At 41.4% G+C, this 23357-nt stretch overlaps 1 long non-coding RNA gene across 1 annotated transcript in view; it reads right to left on the reverse strand.

Moving 5' to 3' along the window:
* Positions 1 to 16557: 16557 nt before the first annotated feature.
* The window catches only part of LOC116585958, a 60234-nt gene continuing 53434 nt past the window's right edge, over positions 16558 to 23357 (reverse strand). Inside the window, exon 3 of the long non-coding RNA XR_004283819.1 lies at positions 16558 to 16867. This is a non-coding gene — a long non-coding RNA (uncharacterized LOC116585958). The remainder of the gene's footprint in view (positions 16868 to 23357) is intronic.

Consider the following 23357-nt stretch of genomic DNA (forward strand, 5'->3'; position numbering starts at 1 on the left):
GAACCTACTTGCTCTGCCTGCCTGCCCTCCGGCTATCGGGCCTGGGTTTGGCTGTGCTGGATGTTTTTTTTAATTACATAATTCCCAACCCAAGCCCTGAAGAAGTCAATGGTTAGTCAGTAACCAGCCACTCTGAGAAGCTGATAGAGAAAAAGTGTTGCTCAAGGCAGTGAGAGAACTTTTGTGCAGAAACAACTGGATCAGAACATTTATTTGTTAAAAGGGTTTGGGAACTGGGTGCATGGACACAGCAAACACAGTGTGTCTTTAAGAAGGGGGATACGAGGGACGCCTGGGTGGCTCAGTTGGTTGGACAACTGCCTTCGGCTCAGGTCATGATCCCGGAGTCCCGGGATCGAGTCCCGCATCAGGCTCCCAGCTCCATGGGGAGTCTGCTTCGCTCTCTGACCTTCTCCTCGCTCATGCTCTCTCTCACTGTTTCTCTCTCAAATAAATAAATAAAATCTTTAAGAAAAAAAAAAAGAAGAAGGGGGATACGAGGGCTCTAAAACATCCATGGGCTAACTTTTTAACTGAGGTACCAGCTCATTTGGAAAATTCTGGATACAGAAAAAGCACTCTTATTCATGATTTCCATTTCCATGGAAATCCGTTTCCATTTCCTATTCATCCATTTCCTATTCATGATTTCCATTTCCATTTGGATGGAAATTTCCATTTCCAACCAAGTCAATCCACCATGATTTCCATGTCCAGCATGTGGAATAATCTCATATTTTTAATTTAGGGTTTACCAACAGTGGCTCCTCCACTGGCTCAGAATAAAAAGGGAAATGATCACATAGGATGATTCTGAAGAATTTTTGTTGCTGTTGTTTCCTAGAAAGTAATTCAACAGCATTCATTCAGTATCCAATTTATACTTCCCACACCTCTTCTCCATTCTCATTTGTTAAAAGCATATCTGTTCTTCAAAGCCTGGCCCAGATGCCACCCTTTTGTTTTTTCCTTTCCCATGGCACATAGATGATTTTGTGTTATATAGGTAGATTTTTTTCTTTTTTTAATTTTACCTGCTGCAAAATAAATTCTGTAAGGTATCATCTGTCTCATTCACGACTACAGTCTCAGGGCCTAGAGGAGGGGTTCAGAAAATCATTATTTCCCCACTTGCTGGTCATTCTCACTAAACTCACACAGGCACACCTTGTTTAGAGTTGACCCACAGATTGCTGAATCATTAAAGCCCTGCTCAAGCAATCCAGAAAATTCTCCAAACTGAAGTGGATATACCCCAGGTGGAATCAGGTTGGTTTCCTAGGGTAAGGAAATAGGATGGTTAATTTTATGTGTTGGCATCGCTAGACTACGGTGCCCAAGTGTTTGGTCAAATGCTGGTCTAGATGTTGCTCGGAGGGCATTTTTGAGATGTGATTAACATTTAAATCAGTGAACTATGAATAAAGCAGATTATCCTCCATTCCATGGTAAAGGTGGGCCTCATCCAATCAGTTGAAGGCCTTATAAAAAAAAAAAAAAGAACTGAGAAAGAATTCTGCCTCCACACTGCCTTTAGTTCAAGACTGCAACATCACCTCTTCCCTGGGTCTCCAGCCTAACAGCCTCCTGCCCTATGAAATTCAGGCCTCCTCAACTGCATGGCCTGAAGCTATGTCAGGATTCAAAAGTATTAAATCTGGCTACATGATGATATTTTGTTAAAATGAGGACATTTTTATTTTTCAGCTAGAAACGTGACAGTGTAGGAACTCCTCAAGATTTATATGCAATGTTGTACCTCAGAAGAGGCTCCTGGAGATAGTAGGAGAGACGTTTCTCTAGGCTACGTCATATTTATGATCTTAGTTATGCATCAATCAGGTCAAAGAACATACTCTTTTTGAGACTATTTCCCACTGAGACTATTTCTTAAGGAAAATGAGCTCCAAACATTAACTGTCAGTTTTGTCCCAAATGTATTATGCTTCCATTTTAAGGAATAAGTTCTTCCTCTAGAAAACACTTAGGAAAATGTGGTAGAGTGAGAAAAGCTTGAGTTGTGATGTCAGAGCAATCTGGATTGAAGTTCCAGCTCACCCTTTACCTGCCCTGTAATCTTGGGCACAAAGTCTAACCTCTGTGAATCTAGGTACCCTCAAGATGATCAAACTCTCAGTCTCATTCTTTTAGACTGAGATAATACTATGTGTAGTTCAGCTTATACACAGAATGGTCCTCTCACTTCAACAAGACCCAGTCATGGTCTAGCCTTCCATGTCTCTTCATTTTTTTCTCCATTGCATTTATTATTGACTTACATTATTGTCTGTTTCTTTGACTACATCAGATGAAAAATGGTGCAGCCACTTTGGAAACAATTTGGCACGTCCACAAATAGTTAAACATAGAATCACCTCATGACACAGAAATTCTCCTCCTAGGTATATGCCAAAGAGAAATCAAAACACGTGTCCATATAAACACTTATACATGAATGTCCACTGTAGCATTACTCATGATCTCAGGATCTTGGGATCGAGCCCCGCATCAGGCTCTCTGCTCGGCCTGACTTTCTGCCTACTTGTGATCTCCTTCTCTGTCAAATAAATAAATACAATCTTTTAAAAAAATGAACAAAATATGGGTACATTCTATAATATGAATTAACCTTGAAAACATTATGCCACATTTACTAGAAAAAGTAAAATCGAAGACACTGACAACACCAAATGAGGGTGAGAATGTGGAGAAATAGGAAGTTTCATTCATTTGCTGGCGGGAATGCAAAATGTTACAGCCTTTTTGGAAGACAGTCAGGTAGTTTCCTACAAAACTAAATATCCTCTTATCATATGATCCAGCAATCATGCTCCTTGGTGTTTACCCAAAGGAGTCACAGACATGTCCATACAGACACCTGCACATGATTGTGTCTAGCAGTTTTACTCAGAATTTCCAGGACTTGGACGCAACCTAGATGCTCTTCAATGGTGAATGGATAAATAAACTGTGGTACACCCAGACAATGAAATATCATTCAGCCATTAAAAGAAATGAGCTATCAAGTCACAAGGAGACATGAGGGAAAATTAAATGTATATCACTGGGACATGTGGGTAGCTCAGTGGGTTAAACATCGGACTCTTAATTTTGCCTCAGGCCATGATCTCAGGGTCGTGAGACTGAACCCCGCATTGGGCTCAATGCTCAGTACTGAGTCTGCTTGGAATTCTTCCTCCCTCTCCTTTTGCCTCTCCCCCTGATGGAGCTCTCTTTTTAAATAAATAAGTAAAATCTTTAAAAAAATGTATATTACTACATGGAAAAAAAATCAATCTGAAAAACCTATAGGCTATAGGATTCCAATTATCTGACACTCTTGAAAAAGCAAAACTACAAAGAAAATAAAAAGATAAATGGTTGTCAGTAGTTAGGTTGGAGAGAGGGATGAATGGGAGAACACAAAGGATTTCTAGGGGACTGATGCTTCGTATGATACTGTACTGATGGATATATGTCATCATCCATTTGTCCAAACCCATAGAATGTACATCAAGAGAAAACCCTAATTGTAAACTATGAAATTTGGCATGAAAATAAGGTGTCGATGTAGGTTCATCAGTTATGACAAATGTTCCACTCTGGTGGCAGATGTTGGTGGCAGTGAAGGCTATGTAGGTAGGTACAGGGCATATATGGGAAATCTCTGTAATTCCCTTTCAATTTTTCCATGAACTAAATCGTCTCTAAAAAATAAAGATTTGGGGGCACCAGGGTGGCTCAGTGGGTTAAAGCCTTTGCCTTCAGCTCAGGTCATGATCCCAGGATCCTGGGATCGAGCACCACATCGGGCTCTCCACTCCACGGGGAGCCAGCTTCCCCTCGTCTCTCCCTGCCTGCCTCTCTGCCTACTTATGATCTCTGTCTGTCAAATAAATAAATAAAATCTTAAAAAAAATAAAGATTTTCAAAAAACTTCGGCTAAGAGAAATAAACCAACCACAAAAGACCACATATTTTATAATTCTAATTATCCAAAAAGTCCAGAATGGGAAAATCCATAGAGACATGAAGTAGATTAGTGGTTGCTTAGATCTTGGGAGGAATGAGTGATGGCAGCAGGCAGGGAGGTAACTAAAGGGTTTGGGGTTTAGGGGTTCCTGGGTGGCTCAGTTGGTTAAGTATACAACTCTTGATTTTGATCTCAGGGTCGAAGGACTGAGCCCTATGTCAGGCTCTGCGCTGGGCATGGAGCCTGCTTAAGATTCTCTCTCTCTCCCTCCCTCTGCCCCTCTCCAACACTGCTCACTCTCTCTCTCATAAATAAATGAATGAGTGAATGAATGAATGAATAAAGGGTTGGGGTTTCATTTTAAAATAATGAACATATTCTAAAATTGGCTATGATGATGGTTACGCATATCTGTGAATATATTACAAACCACTGAATGATAAGCTTTCAACTAGAGAACTATATGTTACATGAATTGAATCTGAATAAAGCTGTTAAAGAAAACTGAATATCCTCTTGCTGATTTAATTGCAATAAAATGTGAAACAAGGTTAAAATGTACATTCTCCTTTCTGTAGGACTTAGGATTTGGTTACTTTTAAAGAAGACTGATTAAACTTTCTAAAATTTCTTATGATTTAATGGATCAGATAAGTTGTTTCTTCCATAAAATAGTTAAGGTCACAAAGATATAAATGTAAGTGTTTGACTAAATTAAATCGTAATAATTATTATATTTTAAAAGGATTGTGTCTTATATATGTGCTGCCGAAGCGAGCACATAAAAGGATTGTGTCTTATAAACATCAGACAATAGTGCAGATAATTTTGACTTAAATGTTTCACTTACTGAAAACTTTTAAATACCATCCATCTAAATGTTAAGACCAACTGCAATTCTATTACTCTACATCGTCCCAACTCAAATATGTTACCAAGATCCTTAGAGCTTGGACTAATACGAAATTAACTTACAGATAAACTTTAGTTATCTGAAATCTTTGGTTACTTCTTTTTTTTTTTTTTTTAAAGATTTTATTTATTTATTTGACAGAGAGAAATCACAAGCAGTCGGAGAGGCAGGCAGAGAGAGAGAGAGGAGGAAGCAGGCTCCCTGCTGAGCAGAGAGCCCCATGCGGGACTCGATCCCAGGACCCTGAGATCATGACCTGAGCCGAAGGCAGCGGCTTAACCCACTGAGCCACCCAGGCGCCCTCTTTGGTTACTTCTAAAGAGATTAAAAGTTATAAACCTAAAAAGTACAAAAGCAGTACACAAAAGTAATTTATATTTGGTCTTGGTAAAGGTGTGATTAAGATGACGAACCAAAGGATATAAAAATATAGATTCAAAGGGGTACATGCACCCTGATGTTTATAGCAGCATTATCAACAATAACCAAATTATGGAAAAGATACCAAATGTCCATCAACTGATGAATGCATAAAGAAGATGTGGTATAGATTTATAGTGGAATATAATAGCCATCAAAAAAGAGAATATATATATATATATATATATCTCAGAATATAATAGCCATCAAAAAAGAGAAATCTTGCCATTTGCAATGATGTGGATGGAGCTAGAGTGTATTATGTAAGTTAAATAAGTCAGAGAAAGACAAATAACTTATGATCTCAGTCATACATAGAATTTAAGAAAGAAAACGGATGAACACATGGGAAGAGGGAAAAGAAGAAAAGGAGAGAGGGAAACAAACCATAAGAGACTCTTGATGGTAGAAAACAAACTGAGGGTTGCTGGAGGGAGGTGGGTGGGGGATGGGCTAGATGGGGGATGGGCAGTAAGGAGGGCACTTGTGATGAGCACCGGGTGTTAACATGTAAGTGATGAATCACTGACTCCTAGTCCAGAAACCAATAGCGCACTGTATGTTCACTATCTAAAATTAAAATAAAAAATAAATAAAAACATGGTATTGTGCATTCCCAATCTCATATAAGTCAAAGACACAGTTAATATATCTGGACACCAAAATTAAAGCTTTAAAATATTCATCTTGTTTATATGTATTTGTGTATGTTTAAACCCGCATGGAGAGTTATATTAGAAATGTGAAAACAGAATCTTATGAATAATAAAGAGGAAAAAAACAACAGCTGAAGGGGAAATGCTTCCTGAATATTTAGTCTGTTCTTTAAGAAAAAAAAAAAAATACGTCTTCTTTTGTGGCTTTTATGAAGAACAAAACTTTCTTTATCTCATAGAGAGAGAACTTCTGGAGAGGCTTCTAAATCTTTGTGGTTTCCTGCTGATTTCTTGATTCACTTTTTTTTTAAAGATTTTATTTATTTGTTTGAGAGAGAAAGAGAGAGAGAGAGAGAGAGAGACTGCGCGCGTGCACGCGCAGGAGTGGGGGGAGGGACGGAGGGAGAGGGAGAAGTAGGCTCCCCGCCGAGCAAGGAGCCTGATGCAGGCCTGGATCCCAAGACCCTGGAATCATGACCTGAGCTAAAGGCAGATGCTTAACCAACTGAGCCACCCAGGCACCCTTTGATTCACTTTTTGACTACAAAATCTCATTTCTGAAAAAAGGTTAAAAGTCTATCAATTGGGGGAGCCTGGGTGGCTCAGACAGTTAAGTGTCTGCCTTCAGTTCAGGTCATGACCCCAGGGTCCTGGGATCCACACCAGAGTCTGGCTCCCTGCTCAGTGGGGAAGGCTGCTTCTCCCCCTCCCTCTGCCCCTCCTCCCTACCACCCCTACTCCACTTCTGTGCACTCTCTCTTTCTCTTACTCTCTCTCTCCCTCAAATAAAAAAATAAGATCTTTTTTTTTTTTTTAAAATCTATCAATTGTTACTTTACTTCTGTGACTCAACTGTTCTTTCTGATTATTTGTATGGGTAAAACTAATGATTATTTTCTTTAGAAACCAATAACTTACCTGCTATGAAATGTTCTGATAATTATTTTTGATACTGATTTTCCCAAATCTTGGCTCCAAATATTGCATAATGAAAATGCTAAGATATTATTTTGTCTAAGGATGTCTTTTGGGGTAAAGAGAACTCCACTGTGCTAACTCATGGCGTTCCTAGTTCTCATATTCTGACCTTGGAACAGATATACGTCATTTATTTAAGGGGAAAAATGCTTCATAAAAAAAAAAAAGGTCTTGGGACGCCTGGGTGGCTCAGTTGGTTAAGTGGCTGCCTTCGGCTCAGGTCATGATCCCAGCGTCCTGGGATCGAGTCCCACATCGGGCTCCTTGCTTGGCGGGGAGCCTGCTTCTCCCTCTGCCTCTGCCTGCCACTCTGTCTGCCTGTGCTTGCTCTCGCTTCTGTCTCTATGACAAATAAATAAATAAAATCTTAAAAAAAAAAATTAAAAAAAAAAAATTTTAAAAAAAAGGTCTTGGTCTGGGTTCATCACTCTGGATCTTGAATAAAAATGTTATTTTGTCTACTTTGGGGGTTTCCCAGGAGGCTTCTAGGACATGCCAAAAATTTGTTCCCAGAATTTATAAAAATGAATACTACTACAAATGATTAAGAATATGTGTTGTATGTGAATTGTGGATCATGCAGAGCTATATTTAAAATTATCTCTATATGATAGTGATAGCCATCCTGTTGTCAATCTCATATTATGGGAAAAAAAACCTCTCAAATAAAAAACACGTGACCTTTGTAGGTTAATTATATGCAGGTAAATTATTATGAATGTAATATTTCCATAGAGAAAGCTGCCTGGATCATAGGAAACAAACTGAGGGTTGCTGGAGGGGAGGGAGGTGGAAGGATGGGGTAACTGGGTGATGGGCATTAAGGAGGGCATGTGATGTTATGAGCTCTGGGTGTTACGTACAACTGATGAATCACTGAACTCTACCTCTGAAACTAATCATATACTATGTGTTCATTGAAAAAAAGAAGAGAGAAAGCTGACTGAAGCCATTTAAAAAATCGGATCTATGAACTTGATCCCCGTAAGACCACCATGTTGAACAATATGGATCCGAAGTGATGAGCCTAGACCAAGACCCTTTTTATAAAGTTTTTAAAATTTCATTTTAATTTTTAAATATTTTATTTATTTATTTATTATTGGACAGCGAGAGAAAGCACATGTGGGGTGGTGGGAGGGGCTGAGGGAGAGGGACAAGCGGACTCCATTATTTTTATTTATTTATTTATTTCAGCCTAACAGTATTCATTGTTTTTGCATCACACCCAGTGCTCCATGCAATCCGTGCCCTCTCCAATACCCACCACCTGGTTCCCCCAACCTCCCACCCCCCACTTTAAAATCCTCAGATTGTTTTTTAGAGTCCATAGTCTCTCATGGTTCACCTCCCCTTCCAATTTCCCTCAACTCCCTTCTCTTCTCCATCTCCCCTTGTCCTCCATGCTATTTGTTATGCTCCACAAATAAGTGAAACCATATGATAATTGACTCTCTCTGCTTGACTTATTTCACTCAGCATAATCTCTACCAGTCCCGTCCATGTTGCTACAAAAGTTGGGTATTCGTCCTTTCTGATGGAGGCATAATATTCCATAGTGTATATGGACCACATCTTCCTTATCCATTCGTCCGTTGAAGGGCATCTTGGTTCTTTCCACAGTTTGGCGACCATGGTCATTGCTGCTATAAACATTGGGGTACAGATGGCCCTTCTTTTCACTACATCTGTATTTTGGGGGTAAATACCCAGGAGTGCAATTTCAGGGTCATAGGGAAGCTCTATTTTTAATTTCTTGAGGAATCTCCACACTGTTCTCCAAAGTGGCTGCACCAACTTGCATTCCCACCAACAGTGTAAGAGGATTCCCCTTTCTCCACATCCTCTCCAACACATGTTGTTTCCTGTCTTGCTAATTTTGGCCATTCTAACTGGTGTAAGGTGGTATCTCAATGTGGTTTTAATTTGAATCTCCCTGATGGCTAGTGATGATGAACATTTTTTCATGTGTCTGATAGCCATTTGTATGTCTTCATTGGAGAAGTGTCTGTTCATGTCTTAAGTACAGACCCCGATGCAGGACTCAATCCCAGGACCCCGGGAACATGACCTGAGCCAAAGTCAGATACTTAACCGACTAAGCCACTCAGATGCCCCAAGACACCGCCCCCTTTTAAAATAAAGCTTTCTGTTCTTTAAATAAATTATATGTATATATTTGTTTCAAGGTCTGAATATGAGAATACAGAATACCATGAGTTAGCCCAGAGGAACTCTCTTTGCCCCAAATGTTCGGCTTCATTGCTGACCAGACAACTTTTCCAGTGACAGGTGAGGCTGTTCGATGTATCACCCACCAGGAGTGGACCTTATTTTATGTTATCAGATCTCTCTCCAAATACCAAAAGCTCCAGACAAACAAGCATTCCAACGTCAGCGAGACAGAATTGGAAAATATTCATTTGTTTTAAAATCATAAGCATACATGACCACAAGGCAGTTTTACCTTCTTTTGGAGACCACATCTATTTCTGCTTCCACCATCAACACACGCTAAAACGCTACTTCCTCTGTTTTCAGCAGATGAAGATTTTTCAAGTTCATATTCATGTGTATTCAAAGCCTTTGCATAAAAAAAGATGTGGGAACCTTTTCTCACAACAGTGTTGTGCGGTTAGTGAATTCCACTAAACACAAGAAAGAAAGGGAGCAAGTTTGAATAACTTGCCAGAAACAGTTTCAAAGACAAACAAAGGATTTCTATCTCTCAGTTCCTCTCAGCACCCAGAGCAATAAGACTTCATTTCTAGCCTGTTGTTTTCTTTCTCTTGTTGTTTGCATTTAAAATACATGTTCGGACAGTAAAGTTCAGAAGACTATTACCATTTCCATTTGCTATGTACCTCCCTTCTATTCATTTCCAGGTTTGTAGAAGCATTATGAAACAAAATCAGGAGAATGTCTTCTCTGCCTTACCATGCCCCAGGATTTTGGTTTGTTGATTTGAACATCAACTACAGAAGGTTTTCTGTTTAGAATACACTTTATCAGGGCACCTGGGTGGCTCAGTGGGTTAAAGCCGCTGCCTTCGGCTCAGGTCATGATCCCAGGGTCCTGGGATTGAGCCCCGCATCCTGTTCTCTGCTCAGCAGGGAGCCTGCTTCCTTCTCTCTCTGCCTACTTGTAATCTCTGCCTGTCAAATAAATAAATAAAATCTTAAAAAAAAAAAAACACACTTTATCTTTCCCAAGTTATATAAATGCTAAATTAGATGGTCTACATTCTATCATTTAAAAAATCGCCCTATCAAATTGTTGCATGACTAAAAGCAAGGTACTCAACAATATTTATATTGTTATATAATGTATGTGTTGGTATGTGCATGTTTTTAACTAGGAAAAAACCTGGAAGGATAGAGAAGAGTTATGAGTAGTTATCTCAAAGGAGGGTACTAAAATTTGAGGCTAAGTGTAAAAGAAAATTTCTTTTTCAATTCCATAGTAAAGGGTGCCTGGGTTAAGTGTCTGCCTTTGGCTCAGGTCCCGATTCCAGAGTCTTGGGGATCCAGCCCTGCATCAGGCTCCCTGCTCAGCGGGGAGTCTGGTTCTCCCTCTGCTGTTCCCCCAGCTGGTGCTCTCTCACTCTCTCAAGTAAATAAATAATATCTTTTAAAAAAAAAAATATTTTGTTTATTTATTTGACAGACAGAGATCACAAGTAGGCAGAGAGGCAGGCAGAGAGAGAGAGAGAGAGAGAGAGAGGAGGAGGAATCAGGCTCCCCACTGAGCAGAGAACCGGATGGGGGGCTCAATCCCCGCACACTGGGATCATGGCCTGAGCCGAAGGTAGAGGCTTTAACCCACTGAGGCACCCAGGTGCCCCAATAAATAAAATCTTTTAAAAAAATGTAAAATCCAAATACAGTCTGTAGTTTATTTAATTGCATTAATGCTAACTTCTTAGTTTTGATTAAGTATACCATATATAAGATGTTTGAAGCCAGAGGCAGGATAGAGGGGAATTCTCTGCCACTCTTATGTAAACATAAACTTATTTCAGGGGGACCCTGGCTGGCTCAGTTTGAAGAGCAAGCAACTTTCGATCTTCAGGTTGTGAGTTCAAGTCCCACGCTGGGTATAGTGAGGACTTAAATAAGTAAGTAAATAAATAAATGAACAAACTTATTTCAAATTAAAGACTTTTAAGAAAGAGAGAAAATGAGAAGCTTGTAAAAAATACACATTTATGGATCCTACCTCATACTTAATGAATCTGATCAAGGATGGAAATGAGCCTGTTGTCTATGCTCCCAGGTAATTCTGCTGCACATCAGAGTTTAAGAACCCTTTCTCCATGGACTTTGAAAATTGTTTTAAATACTAAGAACCATGTTTGGAAAAAAAAAAAAAAAAGAAAAAGAATGTATTTCTGCATTACTTGCATACATAAAAAGACTTGCAGAACAGCCTAGTTCAGTGGTTCTCAACTTTGTCTAGATATAAGAATCGCCTAAAGAGTTTTAAAAAAAAATGCAATGACCAGTCACACCCAAAATCAATTGCACCAGAATCTCTAGGAGGGAACCCAGGCATGAGTAGTTTTAGGAATTCCCCAGGTGATTCTAATAGGTAATCAAGGGTAATTACCACTGACTTAGACATTTAAACCCAAAGGGCCAAAGGACAAAGGCAAGAAGAAAAGCTAGCCCCCATAGTTGGCGGGGCTTATCGTAAAAAGATGGGAGACATTTTACTGCATTTGCACTTACAAAAATTCCCCCAATTCTGTTTCTTGTGCATTTCTTGTTATTCAGAAAAAAATATATTGAAGAAAAAGAATGAATCCTTGTTCATCATACAAAGAAAGTGCTCTCATTTCCTGTACGACTCTCCACTCTGTTTTAGGCTGAGGACAAACACTACCAGCCTTCTAAAGGTTGGCTAGTGGAGGCACCTGCTCAGTTCTTCTTGAAAAAGAAAATTGCTCAACCCACATATGTACGTGGTTGTGGCAGAAGCGCCCGTGAATTAGCTGGATCCAACATGACACCCATCCCAGCCAGCTGACCGTACCAGGAATGTATCTGACCCAGGGGAGTTCTGAGAAAGCTTCCCTAGGATTTGGAGCATGTGAGAGAAAACAGAATTATTCTTTTTTGGGGGGCCTGAACCATCAAATATTAAACTTGCTCAAGTAAACTGAATACTTTCTTTTTTCTCAGTAATAACTAGAGAAGTATAATAATGCACCCAGGCTCCCATTGACGTATGAAGATCAGAGAACTATAAAGCATATATCACATAAATTCATTGTAAACAGAGATTCCCCTCTGGGCAAGAGAGTGGAAGGTGGGGGCAGGGAGAATAAATTTCTTTTTTTTTTTTTCACATTTAGTATATATATTTCAATGTTGTTTAGAAAATTTTCAAAGACATTGGATCAATTTGTTGTCTGAATAATTAAAACTGCATGAGGGAGTTTTGATTCTTGTACTTTGATCCTTATACTTTCTGGAATTGCATTGGAAGCTTTGGAATGTTCCCCACAAGAAGGCATCATGTGATATGATCCATTATACTTTCACTTCTCCCAGGCTGGCTGATTCACAGAAATCTTTTTCTTGAATTCATTGAAATTGAGAGTTGATGAAAGGAAGCTCAGAGGGAAAGGAGACATTAAAGTTGAGGTGCTTTACACCTGGCTGGCCCAGTTGGAAGAGCACACGACCTTGATCTTAGGGTTGTGAGTTTCAGCCCCAAGCTGAGTATAGAGATTAGTAAGTAAATAAGTAAATAAACTTCAGTAAAATAAAATAAAATAAAGCCAGTGGTGTTTTAGGCAGATTTTCTCAACCCATGATCCAATGATCTCCAAGAATGGTTATGGATTCATGGAGACCATACACCTGGAAGGGAATAAGTGTCTCTTTATTTTAGAACTTTAGAGCGAAACAAAAGTAATCACTTAACAAATAAAAGCAATCATGGTCTTTTACTCATTAAAAGAAAAAAGATTTATAGATGTGGAAAAGTTCACACACCAAACAAGTCTTTTTTTCATTTTGCAGATACCTGCCAGAAAGGAAATAATTTCACCATAGTCATCAAGATACACCATCTTCCTCAAGCTCTAGAAGGATCTTTCGTTTAGAAAGAGGACCTCAGCAAAAACCATTTTTGACAACAAGGATGATATTTTTCCTTTTAATCAAGCAAGCAGTACTTGACAAAGTTTTGATTTATGACACTATAGAAAAATAGTGTCAAAATATAAATAGTCTTTCAAATGATGGAGAGGATACTTTGGAACTCCAATTGGATTTCTCCAAACAGTGGACCCCAACTCCCTTTTATCTTCCTGAATCTTAAAAAAGAGGACCTGGGATCCATAATGCCAATCAAAGGGATGTGACAGGTGCATGTACTCAATGGAGGGGTTTAAGATTATCATCTGAAATTGCCATGTGGAGGCTTATGGCCATGTCATGGCTCGCATCAAAGATCTGTCAAAGGACCATGCCAGAGGACCAAGCAGTGGGTGTCAGCACATCCCGGTGTGCCTTTTGGCTTTAAAGAGTTCACAGAAGGATAGCAGTGAGGGAAAAAAAAGGACAACAGCATTGGGTGAGTGGATATTAGAAGATGGGGAAGGGAGAGGCGGCCATATCACGTGATGCCTCCTGTGAACACAGAGCACACTGTGCAATCACAGTGCTTACCCCTCAGTGGGACACTCACTCTGTTCTTAGGCCAAATTGCCCAATCAGAGATTTCAACATTTTATTTTGTTTTGACCTCATCAGTGAGGATAGGATGCTGGCTATGATGGCAAGGGTACCAGGTCCCTGGCGTCTGGAAACACCACTCATTCTCCCTTCCTCTCCCTTCCTTCTGAGTTTTTGGCAAGCTACAGGGCATCCCAGACTACCACAGGAGGGCAAAGAAGTTCTGTCTGGGGACAAAAACAGAAGGTACCAGGATGGAGGACTGTCAGGGTGCAGGTATTCCAAAGTATGGGGCCAATATGCGACATGGTTTTGAGTTTGTCTGCTTCTGCCCCTCCTAGCTCCATGAGCCATATTTCTCAATAAATAAGGAGGGATACACCAAAGAGTCTCAGAGCATGCATAGTGGACAGGCAGCCCAATCTGGGCAATTAATTATTAGATATTCAGATGCTCAGGCCCAACCCAAAGCTACTGAACTGGATTCTCTGGGGTTGGGGCCCAGGACTCTGTGTTTTAATATGCCCCAGATGATTTTTAGGCATGCCAGGGTTTGGGGAAGCCCTGTTCTAGGCAACCCTCTGCAGGTAGGTCTTCTGAGCAGGGAAGATGCCACTGTGTCAGTGGGCAGCGGGAGTGTGATGTGGGTGTTGCTCAAACGGTCACAGCCCTACAACTAAGGGCACCAAAGGCATGATCTCATTGGACCTAGACCAACGGGGAAAAATCCATTAGCTTTTCTTGAACTTGCCTATACTACATTCATGCCAACGAGTTTGCAAAACATAACACACCCCCACTGTGACTAATTGTTTTGAAAATTGTAGGCAAGAGGAGAGGTTGAGTAGTTCAGAGAATTAAGGCACAGCAAGTAGTTTAGGAAGTCTGAAACATTTTTCTAGTCTTCCCACCGACTTTCTGAATATGCTGACAGTCGGGACTGGGTATTACTCGTGCTTTTATTACCAGCAATGGGTTCAGTGCTCTCGTTCACTAGAGCTGCTCACGATTGCTTAAAAAAATAATGTAATAAATGAGCAAATAAATGCATAAATGGAATTAAATGAAACTTTCATCTTTACCTTCATGTGTTAGTTTCATATTGCTACAAAAACACCACCCAGGTGCTCCTCATGTCACCATTTTTAAAACACTGCCTCCTACACCCCCTCCCTCCATTAGTGTCAGACAGCACCTGAGTTCCTAACCTTTCCTCCTCTTTCCTTGTCCTGACTCCCAATCAAAACACCACAGGAAGGGGCTCCTGGGTGGCTCAGTAGGTTAAAGCCTCTGCCTTCAGCTCAGGTCATTATCTCAGGGTCCTGGGATTGAGCCCCACATCGGACTCTCTGCTCAGCGGGGAGCCTGCTTCCTCCTCTCTCTGCATGCCTCTCTGCCTACTGGTGATCTCTGTCTGTCAAATAAATAAAATATTAAAAAAAAAAACAAACACAGGAAGAGTTAGTAATTACTGATTGCTTTACTTCTATGCTATTTTCACATAAACCATCTCATCGAATTGGAGGATCTCAATGAAGTAGTTGTATTCTCATTTTAGAGGAAGAAGAGACTTAGAAAGTTTACCCCATTCAAGAGCATAAACAGTAGAGCTTAGACTCCATCACAAGGCCCTCTTTTTAATCATTCCAAACCCTACCTCCATGTGGCACTTCATTTTCATGTTACCTCCACTCCAAGAAATAAACCGCAAAGCTAATTCAAGTTCAGATCTTCATACAGCAAAGCTATGTGTACACTTGCTGATCTGTGAAGAAGTGTGTATGAGTCAGGGTTCTCCAGAGAAACAGAACCAATAGGAGATAGATAGTTACAGATACACAAGAGAAGACTCATTATAGGGACTGGCTCAAGCTGTCTTGGAGATACACAATATGCATGAAAAAAAAAATCAGCAAACCAGGGAATCAGGAATGCCAGTGGTGTCATTCAGTCCAAATCCAAAGACCTGAGATTCGTGGGGGCTGATGACATAAATCACAGACAGAGTCTAAATGCCCACACTCTGGGAGAACCAGGAGCACCAATGTCTGAGGGCAGAAGGTGAATGTCCCAGCTCAAGCAAAATGAGCAAAATCTTTCCTCCACCATTTTGTTCTATTCAGGCCCTCACTTGGACGGGGCCTGACCACACTGGTGAAGGTTCTCTTGGCTCAGTCTACCCATTCAAATGCTAAACTCTTCCAGAAACAGCCTCTCAGACACACCCAGATACAACGCTTCGCCACTTGGGCCTCAACACAGTCCCCTCAGCATAGGAGACTGTGACAGGAACTTTTATAACAAGATTTCAAGCTCTCAAGAACCCCAATGGTGACGATCCTGTCCTCTTGTGACAGACCAGGGGAGGAAATCAAAACACCTAGTTTCGCTCGGTACACAAATACTTATAAAACCTGGCAGAGTTGCAGTTTAGGAGAAAAGCACTGGAGAATTCTTTTTCATCCTTTCTGAGCCAGAAAAACAAAGCACTAGTTGGATGAAGTAGTTAGGGAAAAGTCTCGGGAAGGTCTCAAGAAACGGGTTATTGCTGGAGACGCAATATTTGAAAATGGCCTCTCACTTCTAGATTGAAAGTATGTCCCTAGCAGGATCATATCTAAATTGGCCAAAATGTACCCTCGGTGTGGGAGCCCACAAATGGAAAGGAGAACTATAGAACTATTGCATAATGAGTTGTTTTGCCCCTCTTCTGCATGTTTAACTGTTCCTGTCTAGTTCTATTAATCCAGTGACTCATTATTTGTAAATATAGATAGACTATCTGGCTATTTACAGACAGCATGCTAGGAACAGAGGTAAAAAGAAGCAATACAAGGGTCAAGCACAGGCTGAGACACACTCACCAGCAGCCAATTACGACATGACACGATCTCGTAAGGATACAGTCTCCTTTTTATTCTCATCCTGGATGAGACCTTGATCAAGAAACCCCAAGGAAAACACGGATTAACCTCTGAATATCTTCTTTGTTTGGAGGCCAAGTCTTGGCCCCAAGGGATTCATTTTTCACAACTGTCCCATGGAGGGCAGGGCAGCTCATGTCCCCTAGGGTTCCTCATGTTCCATTCGTGAAAAGGAACAACTACGCTCCCAGAGAACAGGAACAGACTGTGGCACCAGCACTCTGCTCCTGCCTACCAGCAAAGACTGCTGACCCTGAGACTCTCCACGAGCTTTCTGGAAACAAGAGCCAGCAACTCTAACTTTCCTGATACTTAACCTGTAATTGAATAAATAATAATTATATTTGTATATTACATATTATTTATTGTTAATATTATCATTACACTTACTCTAATATTTTTATATATAATATTTAATATTATACCATATAATTAATTAATATAACAATATATAATATTTATATATAAATATATCTAATATTTATTCATATAACCACATATACAATTTGCTATGAGTTATAATCCCACGGCTATGGTTTTTGCGAGTTAATTCTTTTTGTATTTTTAAATTTTTAAATTTCTTTTCTTTTTGCATTAGCCACACTGACCCTGTGAAAATGATAACATGGATGACATTCTATCATCAATCTCTTCTCTTTCAGCATTGACTGACTTCTAAGAAACCAAGAGTACATAGGATGCTACTGGATGCATTTTTTGTTAACTCCCACTTCTAGGCTCCAGCCCTCCTAGAATGTGTTTACTCAGGATGCCTTATGTGGTTCTGGAATTTGGTTTTCGGTTTTTTTGTTTGTTTTCGATTTTTTTAAAAAAAGATTTTATTTATTTATTTGACAGAGAGGCAGGCGGTGGGGGCAACGGGGGCGGGGAGCAGGCTCCCCACTGAGCAAGGAGCCTGATATGGGGCTCCATCCCAGGATCTTGAGATCATGACCTGAGCCGAAGGCAGAGGCTTAACCTACTGAGCTTCCCAGGTGCCCCTGTTTTTCATTTTTTTTTTTTAGAAAAGATTTGATGTATTTATTTGACAGAAACAGACACGGCAGGAGAGGAAACATAAGCAAGGGGAGTGGGAGAGAGTGAAGCAGGCTTCCCACTGAGCAGGGAGCCCGACACAAGGCTCAATCCCAGGACCCCAGGATCATGACCTGAGCTGAAGGCAGACACTTAACTGACTGAGCTACCCAAGTGCCCCTGGTTTTGGAATTTATATTGCTAATTTCAAGCCCCTATTTCATAAACTTCCTGTCCTGTTCACCTCTCTTTTCAGAACTTAGCTCACTAACATGTAAGGAACCTGCTACAGAGTAGAGTCATGTCTTATTCTTATCTACATTCCTTGTGTCTACATCCCCGCCTGGCAATAATAATAAACGACACCATGAACGACATCAATAATAATAACATTATCATAATAATGTCCATTTAGATAGTATTTACAATGTGTTAAGCAATTATTATACAATTTATATAAATTAATTCATTTCCTCTCACAACTAGACGAAGCAAGCACTATTATGACATTTTACAAATGAGGAAATGAAATCTGTTGAGCTTCATGAATGAAAGAATGGAATTCTTGTAATGTAATTAAATGGACTACCCTGAGACAAGTCTTACAACAGTGGGAATATGGGTTCTGAAAAGGTACTTGGGAGTGGGGGGCAAATGGGAGAGGATACGTCTTAAACCCCTTCCGTGATGCAGCGCTCAATCTATATAGTTTTTCAGCGCTCAACCCTATCCCTCTTTATGGTCTTGCTTCAAACAACTCTGATCCATCATTTCTCTGATTTTGAAGAGTAAACACATTTGCCCAGCTCAGAGAGGTTATGTGGAAGGGTTACAGCTCTGCATACCAAGGATCCTAAGGGAGATAGGAGAGATGAATAGAGGAAGCCAACCTAACCAGCTCTTGGAGTCTGTGGGGTCATGCTGGGCCAGGTGACTCTTTTTGTCCTAGGAGTTTGCTACTTAGCAAATGACCACAAACCTAGCAGCTTAAAACAACATTTATATATTATCTCACAGTTTCTGTGAGTCAGGAGCCTAGGAATGGCTTATCTGGATCTCATAAGGCTAGAGTTAGAGTGTGGGGCAGCCTGCATTCCCATCTGGAGGCCTGACCGGGGAAGGCTCCACCTCCTGGCTCACATCAGGTGGCCGGCAGAATTCAGCGCCCGACAGCTGCAGGCCCAAGGACCCCGGCTGCTTGACGGCTGTTGGCAGACAGCTGCCCTCAGCTGCCCACACATGGGCCACCCCCTTACCTCTTCAAAGTCAGTTAGGAGGTTTCTAGAGTGAGGATGCCAGCAAGACGGAATCTTGTATATCCTACCCTAATCCCCACAGGGACATTCCATTACCTTTGCTAGAGGTTATAGGCCCAACCACATGCGAGCTGAGGACATGAGCTCCAGAAGATGGGTTTGCTGGGGACCACGTCAGCCCATCTGCCACAGGAGCCTCTTGGAGGGAACCCCATGTTAAGTGCACCCAGTGTGTAAGCGGGTGAGATAACAGGCCCCAGCCTACCTGCTCTAGAGACATCTTGAGCCTAAAAGTGTCCCCTCCTTGACTAATGTCTCCCCATGAATGAATGACTGAATGGCTCTGGTTTCACGCCTGTTGTAAAAAAAAGGGAAAAAAACTTGACAGGCGGGCATGAGGCTAGGAGACAGGCTTGCCTTTATTGTGATGGGTAAAGCCTGGCTCTTCACTACTACTCACTCCTAGTTAACTCATCTGTTTTCTATGACAGAAGGTCATGGCGAGGAATTGTTTAGAAAATTGAGCCAGTAGATAAGGGAGGAGGGAAAAAAAACCTTGCGTGAGGACATCTTTTTCGGTGGACAGAAACCCAATCTGCTCTCAGATGGGCCTGATGCCCAGGTGCCCGGGTTGCTGTGGCTGGCTCTGCTCTTCAGAAATTTTAGAAATGTGGGGTACCTGAGTGGCTCAGTGGGTTAAACATCTGCCTTTGGCTCAGGTCATGATCTCAGGGTCCTGGGATTGAGACCAGTGTGGGGATCACTGTTCAGCAGACAGTCTGTTTCTCCCTCTCCTCCCTGCTCGTGCTCTCTCTTGCTGTCTCCTTCTCTCCCCCCTCTCTCAAATAAATAAAATCTTAAAGACAAAAACAAAAACAACTTTGGAGGTGTTACAAAAATGTTAACAAGGGTGATCTCCTTTCTTTCCAAAGTACTTTTTATATCATAAAGTCTCAAGAATAATTTTCTTTGAATCTCCATCTCCAGGTAGCAACACCCGGCATAAAGAGAAAAGAAGGGTGCCTGGGTGGCTCAGTGGGTTAAGCCTCTGCCTTTGGCTCAGGTCATGATCTCAGGGTCCTGCTCAGCAGGGAGTCTGCTTCCAGCACCCCCCCGTCTCTCTGCCTGCCTCTCTGCCTACTTGTGATCTCTCTCTGTGTCAAATAATAACATTAATTAATTAATTAAATTAAATCTTTGGGATGCCTGGGTGTCTCAGTCGGTTAAGCTTCTGCCTTCAGCTCAGGTAATGCAGGGTCCTGGGACTGAGTCCTACACTGGGTTCCCCCTGCTTGGGTGTGCTCTCTCTCTCCCTCTCTGACAAATAAATAAACAAAATATTTTTTAAAAAAGAGAGAGAGAGAGAAAAGAAGAGGAAAGACAGATTGAAATGACAAGGGAATTTTTTCTCTCTGCCTGCCTCTCTGTCTACTTGTGATCTCTCTCCAATAAACAAATAAAAAAAAAAAGCACGCAAACACGAGACACAGCTCGGTTGACAAACTAGACACAGTCTGATGTTCAAAAGCCCTGGCTGTCAGCGTGTCCGTGTGCAAGTGTGTGTGCATGGGAGAAGATATGGCAATCAGGAAAGGCATGTCCAGCAACACTTTCCATAAATTGCAGAATTATGAAGGAGAGGGATGAGGAGCTCATTAAGAAGGAAAACACTGGATTGTTCCCGCACAGCAACCCAAGGTGCTTGAGGCCAAACACAGAGAACAGAGCTCCGCAGATTTTCTACACTCCAAGTGCACAGCAACTTGCAAACTGGATAAAGGATCTCTTCAAAGGCGGAGCCTTCACAAAAACCTATGAATCAGAACACATTGTATAATAAGAGATAGGCTCCTCCATCAGGCCAGGAAACACTCTCAGAGGGAGGGACTGATTCCCAAAGAGAAACAGTGGCCACAGAAAACAAAAAACAGTGAGTAACCCCTGTGGCCTTCCCACCCATGATGCGAAGCTGCTGTTTAGCACCCGGGGTGGGGTGGGGTTGGGAGTTCTAACGTGCAATCCCTACCCTCTGAGTCCCTGGCACACTAAATTAGGAAGAGGCTCCTGGGATTGACTGATGCACTGTTTATCTGCAGCTCTGAGGGTATTTTTTTTTTTTAATCTTGTTCCTTTTCCTTAATCTTCTTCCTTTTTCTCCTGTCCCTACCGGGTGACTGAGGATGAGCTAAACTGCTTATTTCTTTTATATATATATATATGTGTATATATATATATTTTTTCTTTTTTCTTTCTTTCTTTTCAGTGTAACAGTATTCATTGTTTATTTCTAACATGCTCCCATATACTCCTGGATGAACTGGTTGGACGGAAGGCCTCAAAACACCTGCCTGGGTCAAACACTCAAACATCTTCCTCTCCCAGCTAACCGAGTAGGGAGCCCAGAAGCATTGAGAACCTCCTCGAGGGCTGGGCTTCTTTGGCCAACGTTCGGGATTACAGATGATATTCAAAGAAGTCGTGTTTGAAATTTATTTGAATGCACGGGGCTAGGAGAACTTTTCTCAAGAAATGGAATGTACCACGGCCAAGATGTCACAGACCTAACTGGGGACAGTCCGAATTCCAGAGGCGAGCTGCAAAGGTTACACGGTCCCCAAGAGAATGTCCCCTTAACTCTAGATTTTGAGTCTGAGATTTCCCAAAGCCTTTGAGATTTCTGGCTGTGCCGCATTCTTTGGGTACACCATGAGCAGAAAGAATATATAATGAGCTCAATGGGCTTAAATATTAACTGGTCCTTGACCAGAGCTTCGTGCATGCTCTAGATGCTCGGAAAGGCACAAAAGTGAGGAGGGGAGACGAGGGTCAGCTTCAGCTGACACAAAGGAGGGGGAGGAAAAAGCAGGGAAGAGGGAAGAACACAGAGATGGTATACGGCTGTCACCTTGGGACTTAGGCACAGGACAGACCTATAGCAAAGTGGAAATGCTCTTTTCGTGCTTAAGAAATGCAAGGGAGGGAAAGGTCAACGCAGGGAAAAACATGCTTATTTGGGACTCGAGTGGGGTAGGAGACAGATTTCTGTCGTGGCATGTAAGATAATCCAATTTACCAATCTCTTGCCAGGATTACATAAAACGTCCCGAAAATCTGTGCTCCCAGCGGAAAGAATGACCAAGTCTTTCTGGACACCCACCCACCCACCTTTTATTTTCTTGGCACAGAAGAATTTGGATGGGCAGATTTAGGAGATGGTAAATGAAAGAACATATGTATGAAGGTGGACAGTCCTAACTCTCACACACACCAGCCTGTGGGTGACACACCGGTCACTGCCGGGGGACAATGCACTATTTAGCACGTATCCCCTTTATTCAGATGGGACGCACGCATTCTATACAACAGTTCACTGTGGCTGCTGTCACTAAGTGCCCCAGACTGGGGGTGGGGGCAGGGCTTCCATGACAGAAATTTCTGGAAGCTCAAAGTCCAAAGTCAGATGTCTGCAAGCTCGGTTTCTTGCCTCTCTCCTTGGCCTGCTGGTGAACCCCTTCCCTGTCCTAATCCTTTCTTAGAAGACACAACTTCTATTAGAGTAGGACCCACCCTGATGACCTCACTTTACCTAAATGAACTTTGCAAAGACCTATCTCCACGTACAGTCACGACATGAGGTACTGGGTGGGGGTGTTCAGCCCAAGATGGCCTGTAGGGAGATGGAGACCAGGATGGATTTTGAGTTTTGAAAACCTGAAAGGTGCTTCTACCCCTTCAGATTCCTTCCATTATCTGCAGAAAACCCCCACAGCCGAGAATTCTGTAAATGCCTGAAGGTTCCCAGTCTCCCCTGAGGCCAGGAGTGACTTCCAAGGTTGAGAACCTACTGTCAGGTTAGGAACTGCCCTCTAGGTCCAGTGTGGCAGCTCAGGGATCATCGGAGGGGTTCCAGACCGGTGTCTCCTTCCCTCTGTTCTATGTCAAACTGCCCTTTCTCAGCGGAATTTTTCCGACATAGGATCTTTGCTAAGAAACACAAAGTCTTCATAAATTTTGTCCCAGTTTTCTAAAATGTGATGCCCAAGTCATTGGTGATACGTGAGACAGTATTACCTGCCACACAAAAGCACAGTATTAAGTTACTTCTAATCAAATAGTGAAAAAGTTCCTTTTGATCACTTTACAGTTCTTTGGGTTAAATACAAAAGAAAGTATCAGGTCAGGGCTGATAGAGCTTTAACACTTGACAATAGTCTTTCTTTCAGACAAAGAGAGCCGACTGGCAAAAATAACCAGGCCAAACTTAATACTACTGTTTAGTCTCCATTATGTTTATATTTACACTTAAATTCTATCACCAGGGAGGTGATAAGTGTCCATTTACCTTTTGAAATTGAGCTGTATTAAAAAAAATTGAGTTAGTTTAAAGAAAACATTAGGGAATAATGATAGGTGATATTTGAACACAGAAAAAAACGCACAGGCAAATTGCAAGTGACTGAAATTTGGACAAACCTGCTCTATCTCATTTAATCCTTCCAACAAATCTATAAGGTAG

Source organism: Mustela erminea, chromosome 3 (genome assembly GCF_009829155.1).
Source record: "Mustela erminea isolate mMusErm1 chromosome 3, mMusErm1.Pri, whole genome shotgun sequence".
Lineage (NCBI taxonomy): Eukaryota > Metazoa > Chordata > Mammalia > Carnivora > Mustelidae > Mustela > Mustela erminea.